General features: G+C 43.8%; 1 protein-coding gene and 1 pseudogene across 1 annotated transcript in view; both read left to right on the plus strand.

Annotated features, from left to right (window-relative positions):
- Niban1 (niban apoptosis regulator 1) overlaps nucleotides 1-9,627 on the plus strand; it is a 196,214-nt gene that overhangs the window by 138,304 nt on the left and 48,283 nt on the right. The window lies entirely within an intron of this gene.
- Nucleotides 6,903-7,879, plus strand: LOC103726662 (annotated as a pseudogene).

The following is a 9,627-nucleotide window of genomic DNA, read 5'->3' on the forward strand; positions in this document are numbered from 1 at the left end:
TCTTTGTATTCTTCATTTCTATTTCATTAATTTCTGCTCTGATTTTTATTATTTCTTCTTGTCTGCTGGGTTTGAGTTTCATTTATTGTTGCTTTTCAAGTATCTTGAGTTGCAATGTTAAGTCATTTATTTATATTCTTTCCGATTTTTTAATGTAGGTACTTAGAGCTATACTTCCCTCTAAGGACAGCTTTCAGCATGTCCCAGAAGTTTTTTTGTGTTGTATTGTCCTTTTCATTTTGTTCCAGGAATACTTTTATTTCTTTCTTAATTTCTCTTTTGACCCATTCATCATTCAGGAGTGTGTTGTTTAATCTCTCTGTGTTCATGTGATGACTAAGGCTTCTTCCAGTGTTGATTTTAAGCTTTATTGCATTGCGGTCTGATAGAATTCATGGAATTACTTTAATCTTTTTGTAGTTGTTGAGGTTTGTTTTGTGCCCCAGTATATGGTCTATTTTGGAGAAGGTTCCATGGGGCGCTGAATAGAAAGTATATCCTTTGGTGCTTGGGTGGAATACTCGGTAGATATCTGTTAGGTCCATTTGATATATGGTATTGTTTAATTCAGATGTCTCTTTGTTAACTCTCTGCCATACTGGCCTATCTAATGCACACATTTGGGTATGGAAGTCCCCTACTATTAATGAGTTGGGATTAATCTGGGTCTTAAAGTCCTGTAGTGTTTTTATGAAGTTAGGTGCACCAGAATTTGGTGAATATATATGTTCATGATTGTAATACCTTCATGGTTTATTGTTCCTTTGATCAGAATGAAGTGGCCCTCTTTATCTCTTCTGATTAGTTTTAGTTTAAAGTTGATTTTGTCAGATATTAGCATTGCAATGCCTGCTTTTTTCTTCTTACCATTTTCTTGGTATATTTTTTTCCCATCCTTTCACTTTAAGATAGTGCCTTTACTTGAAAGTGAGATGGGTTTCTTGCAGACAACAAAAACATGGGTTTTGTTTCTTAATCCATTCACCTAGTCTGTGTCTTTTGAATGGGGAGTTCAGTCTGTTAATATTTAAAGTTATTAATGAAAGATGGGTGTTGAATCCTGTCATTTTTATTTCTGTTCACATTCTTGATATAGCTGTGCTTTTCCACATTTATACCTTCCTTGAATTTCTTTCTGCAACCCCTTGGATATAGTCATTCCTTTCTTCAGCTCTTTGTATTGCTTCCAGAACTCTCTGAAGGGCTGGTCTTATGGTCATGAATTCCTTCAGCCTATTTATGTCATGGAAGATTTCTCTTTCCACTTCGACTCTAATAGACATTTTGCCTGGGTATAGTAATCTGGGTTGGCATCTGTGGTCATTTAGAACTGGGAATAGTTTGGTCCAGTATCTTCTGGCTTTCATAGTTTGCACTGAAAAGTCAGCTTTAATCCTAATGGGTTTTCCTTTTTATGTAACTTGTTGTTTTTCTTTTGCAGCTTTCAGAATTGTCTCTTTGTTCTGTACGTTTAGTGTTTTTACTAAGATGTGCCATGGAGAGTTTCTTTTCTGCCTGTCTGTTTGGTGTTCTATATGCTTCTTGTATTTGTATGGGCATGTCTTTAATTTTGGGAAATTTTCTTCCACAATTCTGTTGAAGATCTGGTCCATGCCATTATCTTGGGATTCTTCTCCTTCCTGTATGATGCCTATGATTTGTAAGTTTTGTATTTTTATGGTGTCACACAATTTCTTCATATTCCATTCTTGTTTTTTCTTAAATTTTTCATAATCTTTGCTTGAGTGGTCTAGTTCATCCACTTTATCTTACTGTCTTGATATTGTTTTCTATTTCATTCATCCTATTGGTGACATTTTCTCCTGTTATTTATAATTGGCTTACTGTTTCTCTTTCTTCTTCATTTCAGCCTGAGTAGTCTTTGATTTCTTTGTTTGTGTGTTCTTTAAATTCACTGAATTCTTTTATCATGTTTATAATTGTTCTTTTGAGTTCCATGTCCTGCATTATCTCTAGGAGGTTCTCATTGTACTCCTCTAGAGGACTATTGGTATTTGGTGGGGATATGTTATTTTTTTTTTCATGTTACTATTTTCTTGTGTGAGACTCAAGCCTTCAAGTTTAGGTCTGCTTCTTTTTGTCAACTTTATGTGTCTTTGTGGTTTACTTTTTGGGCATGAAAAGCTGGTTCCTCTAAGCCTCCAGTTCTCTCTTTTGATTTTATATTGGAGTGGCCAGATTGCTTTTGTCTTCAGGAATTCCCACAGAGGCCCAAGTCAGATGAGGATCAGATGCTCTCAGGCTTTCTCCTAAGATCTGGATCCCTCCAGGAAAGATGTTGTCCTCAGGAATTTGGGGGTTGGACTGACCTGGGAACAAGGCCCAGGAAAGATGCTGGTCTCGCGCAGCTGGTGGCCATGCCACCCAGAGATGCAAAGGGAGATGGGGGTGGGGAGAGGCCCCAAGGGCTCCTGGGGACTGCAGGGAGGAACTGGGTTGGTCTGGATGCAAAGGATCAGGAAGCCAAGAAGTCAGCCCTGGTGTCCAGGAAAGGGACTGGTGGGTTGTGCAGCCCAGGGAAGCAGAGGGAGGTGAGGGTGAGACCAGGCCCATAGGGCTCTTGGGGACCATGAGAAGGAAGTGGGTTGGTCTGGATGCAAAGGATCAGGAAGCAATAGTGGTTCCCCCCGTGTCTGGGGTGCCAAGACAAGGAACAGGACAGTACCCAGGCTAGGAGGAGAGATGAGGTGGATATGAATGAGGCTGGGAGACTCAAGGCGCAGAGGTGGGACTCAAGTCACAGAGGGCCTGCTGGACTTACCCAGGAGAGAGTCCGGTGTGTTGTGCAGGCCCAGGGAAGCAGAGGGATGTGAGGGCTGGACCAGGCCCAGAGGGCTCCTGGGGACTGCAAGAAGGAACTGGGTTTGTCTGGATGCAGGGGATCAGGAAGCAGTGGTGGTTCCCGGCCTAGAGGTCAGCCCCAGTGTCCAGGAAAGAGGCTGGTGGGTTGTGCAGCCCAGGGAAGCAGAGGGAGGTGAGGGCGGGACCCAAATTGTGTTTGTTTTAACAGTCTTATGGAGTGAGGACAGTTATTACAAGAGAAATGGGGAGACAGAATAGCTAAGTGATTTGTCTAATCTTATTCATTTAGTAACTTCATTGAGGACCCACTATATACCAGACATTGTGCTGGGTGTGATCTAGAACTAGACACGACAGAAGGGTGAAGCTGATAGTTTTAGGGTTACATGTGAACAGGTGGGAAAATAATACTGCCTTCTGCCTCCTGGTCCAAGAGAAAACCAATAGTAATATGGGGGTAGATACTTGCATTTACGTGTCTCCTAGAGTTCAGCCAGGCCACTTGCTTAGTTTTTTTCTTTCACTTAAACTCTTATGTCAAGTCACATTACTTTACAATGTCATTGAAAACGGGTATATTAACAAATCCTTTCTGGGGGTGGAATATTTTAGTTTTTTGTGTTTTCTTTTGTTTATTTTCTCCATTTTTCTTTTGAGCTGATATATACTAAGTGCTATATAAAGTGTGAGAGAGCCAAATACTCATCTCTGCTGCTGGGTTAAGGCTAGATATATAGAAAGCATCCTGAAGACAAGATTGTGTGCACATTTGTGTGCACATGTGTGTGTTCATGTGTACACATATATGCTTCTATGTGTATGTATGCAAGTTAGTTTAAATAGGTGGATATCAAAAGGCATTATTGCAAAGCAATCACAATAAAGTGCTAATTTTGCAGCAAAAATATACTGTAAATGAGAAAACACAAAAACTCAGAGAAGACATGGGGAAAAGCTAGTTAACTGGTGACCCTATAGAAGTCTTGCTCCACCAAGAATTTGAGTATCTTTGGTGAAATCAGAACTCTGGAGGGACATTTCAGGATTATTTGTCCAGTACTGTCCCAGCAAGAAGAAGAGCATTCACAGAGGTTGACTGACATCATAAAGCCAGTCTGTGACACAAATGCCCTTGAACCAGCTTAGAGAAGCTGGTTGAAGGAAATAGCTGCCAGAGTGCTCTCGTGTAGGGCCTGGTGAAGGTAAAGGCTCACCATAGCCTCTAGTACAGGTTGTAGAACTGTGAAGCAATGCTATCCTAAGATTCATAGAAGAAAGAGACCAGGGCCCAAAGGGCTACCAAGCAGTTAAAGAATGGGGCAGAGCATGACTGAGCTTATGAAAAACAGCATCTTTGGATGGTTGCTTGCATTTTCCTGTCCTCTCTGCTGTGAGCTTAGTCATAACACCGTCTCAGCCCCTATCTAGGATCCCTGACACAGCAGATTCTCAGCCTTGATACACAGTTCTCTTCATAGCAATGACTGACAGAAAGGCCCTCACCTGGATGGTTATTGTAGGCAAAGGCCAGGCAAAGTAGTATCTCAGAATAACTCGCCTGACAGACTGTTAAGATGAAAATATTTGACTGCTAGTAAAAACATCAACATATTTTCTCCTTGTCAATATATGCATATCAGATTACATCATGAGGGAAATCAGTCTGCAAAAATGTAAAGTAGCTGCAGTTATTTGGTGTTATTTGCCTTTAAATTAGCCAGATGGGTGAGGAGAATAGCTCATAATTCCCACAGAGCTGCCTGGTTCTAAGACAAGAAAACTTCCCACAACTTGAGCCTTGTCCATTCCTTTTAGACTAGTCTTTATTCAAATGGCCTTGAATATGATCCTCTAAACAGACTGACTCACCTAGAGCCCTTCAGTTACACAAAGGGCCTGGGGCCAACAGCCCAGTCAGACATGGGGCCTGCCTCAGGAAGGACACTCTCTCTGGGCCTTAGCTCTCCTCACAGCTTCAGGGCTGAAAGGAAGCACCTTGGTGCCGCCTTCAGTGAGTGGGCATGGGTTTGTTTGGGTTTTGTTGTTGTTTAGGAGGGACAGGGTCTCACTATGTAGTTCAGGCAAAAGACCTCAAATTCTTGCTCCTCCTCCTTCAGCTTCCTTAGTGGTATAATTAGAGGCATGCACCACGGTGTCCTGTGGGGTTTGATGATTTTGATTAACCTAAAGACACATTTGGTTTCTTACATGTGTGATGAAATTTTAAGCTCCATATCCCAGCAGTTAATTTTACTACCCTCTTCTCTCCTTTTTTAAAAACAAAATTATATTTTTAGATTCCTTATTGAGGAGGTTAGAGAACACCTTCATTATTATGATTTATTTATTAGATTAGCTGCTTTCCTTTAAAAATCTCAGAGGCTTAGAATCTTGCATGTGGAGAGCTCCCTAAGGAGTTCCAGAGTGGACCCTGGGCAGGAGTGGGGCAGTGTGGGGTTAGGGTGTGAAGACAGAGGATGAGGAGGATGGTGTCGGGGGCCAGGCATGGAGGGGCTTTGGCACCACCGGCTTGGCTTCCTTCACGGCTGTTCCCAAGCCTCACCTCGCTTAGCACCATTGTAGTAGCCCCCTCCCCACTTTCTTCGCCCTCTTTCTTCCCCCCAGGCATATTTTCTTTCCAAGTTCCTAAGTTGTAAAAGAAAATCAAATGTCTTGGAACATTGTGTGGGAAATAGTAAAAGAAAACTGTAAGCCCACCCAAAATGGTTCTTTTTCTTTGGCCTTGTGCACAACATTTATATTTTTTCAATCCATTCACACTCATGCTCAAATTCAATCCAGTTTCTGCAAAAGGACAAATTAGAATAATTATTGTGATTCTTGAATTCAAGGTTTTCAACCAAGATAGCATTTCCCACTGATTGAAAGCTATACTCTAGTCTCTGTCCCCCTTAACTCTCTCTCCTCATACCACACTTGGTCACTCTTGGGCATAGCTCCAAACAAGAATTTACCCTACTGAGCAGCATGGGACATGGGGACAGTTAGTTACCTGCTGAACAGAATTATAGAACCAGCTGGTTTCCCGGGAGTTAACACGTGTGGAGTCTCTTGTAAGCTCCTCAGAAAATGGTCATTAATCTCTTAATCCCAGAGAATGGTTAAGAAAAGTAAACACAAGCCCATCAATGAATTATCAAGAACCTTGGAAATCCTGGTCCCACTAGCATCTTCACTGCAGGAGGCAGATCCACACTGCAGGAGATGAGGAGTCCCGCAGACTGCACTGGGCCCAGCAGCTTCTTTCCCAGGAGCCCACTTGGCCCCAGGGGACCAGCCTGCTTGTAAGTCTCCAGCCTTGGAGTGTTCCTGTTCAGTCCAGCTAGGGCCTTACACACTGCCACGACGGAGCCCTGGAGACAGGCCAAGTCCAGTGAGCTCATGAGGGTTTCCATTAGCATGCGGCTGACCGGTGACCTCAGAAAGAGGCTTCCTTAATTCCCAAAGTGTAATTTGAATTTTTATGAGAAGTGAGAAGGAGGAGGTCAGTTATTTTGGATAAATATTACTTCAACTTTGTAGACCAGATGTCTCAAGTGATCCTCTGCTCTGGGGCCTGCATCCAATCTCTAAGGTCCCCGTGCCTTCTGCTAACAGTCCGCAGCGCACTGCGGGAAGCTGAACTGCGAGCCTTAGGAGACTCCTGTTCAAAGTGAATCTGATCAGCAGAGAGACCCCCAAGTCAGGGAGGGGCTGGGGGTGAAGGAGGGGTGGGTGTGTCCCGTGGCGGGACCCAGAACGGAGCCGGGGCAGCGCGGGTGGGCACGCAGTGGGGGTGGGCTCGGACCCGGGTGGCGCTGCGCAGGTGGTGCCCTATGCACAGTGTCTGCCACCTCCCTCCGCTGGAAGCACTGTATGCTGCAGGCGGCAGCCGGAGGGCCAGCCCTGGCCTGGCTCGACTTGTGAGTGAAGAAGCAGCACAAGCCTCGGGTTGGACTGTTGTAAAAGCAAGGTTCCCACGCTTCACCTCCTGAGGCCTCCCATCAGTCCTCAGCAATCTCCACGTGCGAGAGGGCTTCGGGAAACAGACCCTGAAAGTGGATGCAGGCCGGCCAGCTATGAGAGGGTATCACGTCGTCATGTGCTTGAGTGCGGCCTTTCTCTGTTAGGTGCTGCTCTCCATCTTGTGGGGAACAAATGCCTACTGGGGCCTCCTGTGACAGCGAAGCAGAGAAACAAGTCTTGCTCAAAGCCAGCCTTTGCTTCTCTCCTGAGGTTTCCTCAGTTTTACCCGTTTCTGTGTGCACCTGATTTTCGAAAAATGGCTTCCATATATGGCAACACTAAGTTTTATTTGCCCTATGGGGTAAAGATATCAGAGTCATACTTTGAATATACTCTTTCAAAACTTGTGATCTCTTTGATGAGTCTGACAGTGTACCATGTAAAAAGTGTGTGGTGGTTGGTAATGGAGCAGTCCTGAGAAATAAGACATTAGGAGAAAAAAATCGACTCCTATGATGTAATAATAAGAATGAATGACGGTCCTGTTTTAGGACACGAAGAGGAAGTTGGGAGGACAACCTTCAGACTTTTTTATCCAGAGTCTGCTTTTACAGATCCCAGTCACAGTGATCCCAGCACTTCAGCAGTTTTTGTTGCTTTTAAGCTGTTTGACTTATGGTGGCTGTGTGAACTGTTGGATGAAAGAAAAATAAACACTAGAGATTTTTGGAAGAAGCCAGCCTTAAATTTGATCTATAAACCATACCAAATAAGAATATTAAATCCTTACATTATCAGGGCAGCAGCTTACGAACTGCTTCATTTTCCAAAAGTATTTTCCAAAACTCGGAAACCCAAATACCTCACAACAGGAATTATTGCCATCTCGTTGGCATTTCACATATGCCATGAAGTTCACCTAGCTGGTTTTAGTTACAACTTTTCTGACATCAAGAGTCCTTTGCATTATTATGGGATTGCCACAATGTCTTTGATGAATAAGAATGTGTATCACAATGTGACTGCAGAACAGCTCTTTTTGAAGGACATCATAGAAAAAAACTTGGTAATCAACTTGACTGAAGATTGACCATGCAGATTCAGAAGTGCCACAGCGCAGCTTCCGGGGTCCTAGAACCTGAGTGGGAGGGTAGAGGATGAAGGAAAAAAGACACAGAAACAGCTGGGCTGAGGAGGACCTGACGGCTGATGGCCAGCAGGCAGTTTATTGCAGAATTACAATGCTTTTTATACCTTGTCTCAAAGCAGGAAACCTTACTACAGAACATTTACACAGAACCGCAAGTTCCCTTGAACCTCTAAGTCTCATTAATCATTTGTAATTGCAATTTCATTAATCATATGTATTTGAATCCGCAGCACCTTCCTGGCAGAACTAGTAAGAGAAAACCATGTACCTGGCAACCCTGAATAGTCAGCTCCCAACAAGAGGATGAGTATTAGTTTTATTTTTATACTCCAATTTTTAGTTTATTTTTAAGTATGTTGGATGAACTCATCAATATTTATGTATATTAAGTGTGTTGCTGCCTGGTGATTTATAACCAGCAGCTTTATTTTTGTCAATTTATTTATGAAAACCATGAAATTTTTAGTTATCAGGGAAATTAAGTTTTGATTGTGTTTTTAAAATAAGCTAGTTTTTGAGGTATTTTAAAATATTTTTTTTTTCTTTTTTTTTTTGGTCTTTTTAAAGACAGGGTCTCCCTAGCCCCAGCTGGCCTGTGTCGGGTTCCGACACTCGGGGAGGGAAAAAGAGAGATCCTCAGAGCCAGCTGATAATCCGTTTCTCCCCTCAGGGCTGAGCAGGATGGTGAGTGTGCGGCTCAAAAGGAACAGACAGAGCCGGGTGCCGAGTCAGAGCAGGAACACACTTTATTGCAGCAGGGACAGGTATTTAAAGGCAAAGTCTCATGGTGGGAAGTTTGAGCCGTGACAGTTGCTTCTGGTGTCGCAGACCTATGGGCTGAGGAGCCACTCCCTCTGTATGCCAGGAATGAGGCAGGACCAGGTGGAGCCAATCCTATGTTGGCGATGAGTTTTCCCATCCCTCCCCCTTTACCTGTGCCGGGAGCCATCTTGGCGAGAATCGAAAGTGACCGGACATGTGGGCCGACTCTAGGTCAGGCTATGGAAGTGCTCCAGAACTCATAGGCCCAGGGTGTGGCTGCACTCAGGCAGCCCCGACATCTCCCCCTTTTGTTTTTATATCAGCCATGTTTTCTATCTTAGGTTGTCTCCATCTGGAGATCTTACCCATCATTGAGTAACATGGGGCTCAGCTGAAAGACTGGGTCTCAAGTCCTGTCTTAGGTTGTCCCTCCTCAGGTTTTGAAATTGCCCGTCCTCTGGAAACCATGATAGTCTTTCATGGCCCCTGTCTTAGGTTCATCAGCCTGGGAGGGATCTTACCCATCATTAGACTCGAGACTCTCAAGGGGCAGGGCCTCTTGACAGAGTTCCTGGAGGGAAGGTTCATATGGCTCATTGGCCGACTGGGCTAATCTCTGATAATGTATCTCCAACTGGTGTAGGTTGATTGCCTCTATTCTCTGGCGAACAAACCCCATAAACATTGAATATACAGGGTCTGACAGTGAGGACAAGGAGGAACACGGAGACAGGGCCAAGTAGGGGGAGGAGATAGGGTAAAAAGCCATGTAGACCGGTCCAGAGTGGACTCTCCTGGAGCTCTCGCCTTCTCTCTTCTAGATCTTCCTGGAGTTTTTTAATCTTATCTTGGATGATTCCAGACTTGTTGGCATAAAAGCAGCATTTTTCCTGTAAAAATAAGCATATCCCTCCCTTTTCGGCAGT

This window comes from Nannospalax galili, unplaced genomic scaffold (assembly GCF_000622305.1).
Source record: "Nannospalax galili isolate Female #2095 unplaced genomic scaffold, S.galili_v1.0 scaffold227, whole genome shotgun sequence".
Classification (NCBI taxonomy): domain Eukaryota; kingdom Metazoa; phylum Chordata; class Mammalia; order Rodentia; family Spalacidae; genus Nannospalax; species Nannospalax galili.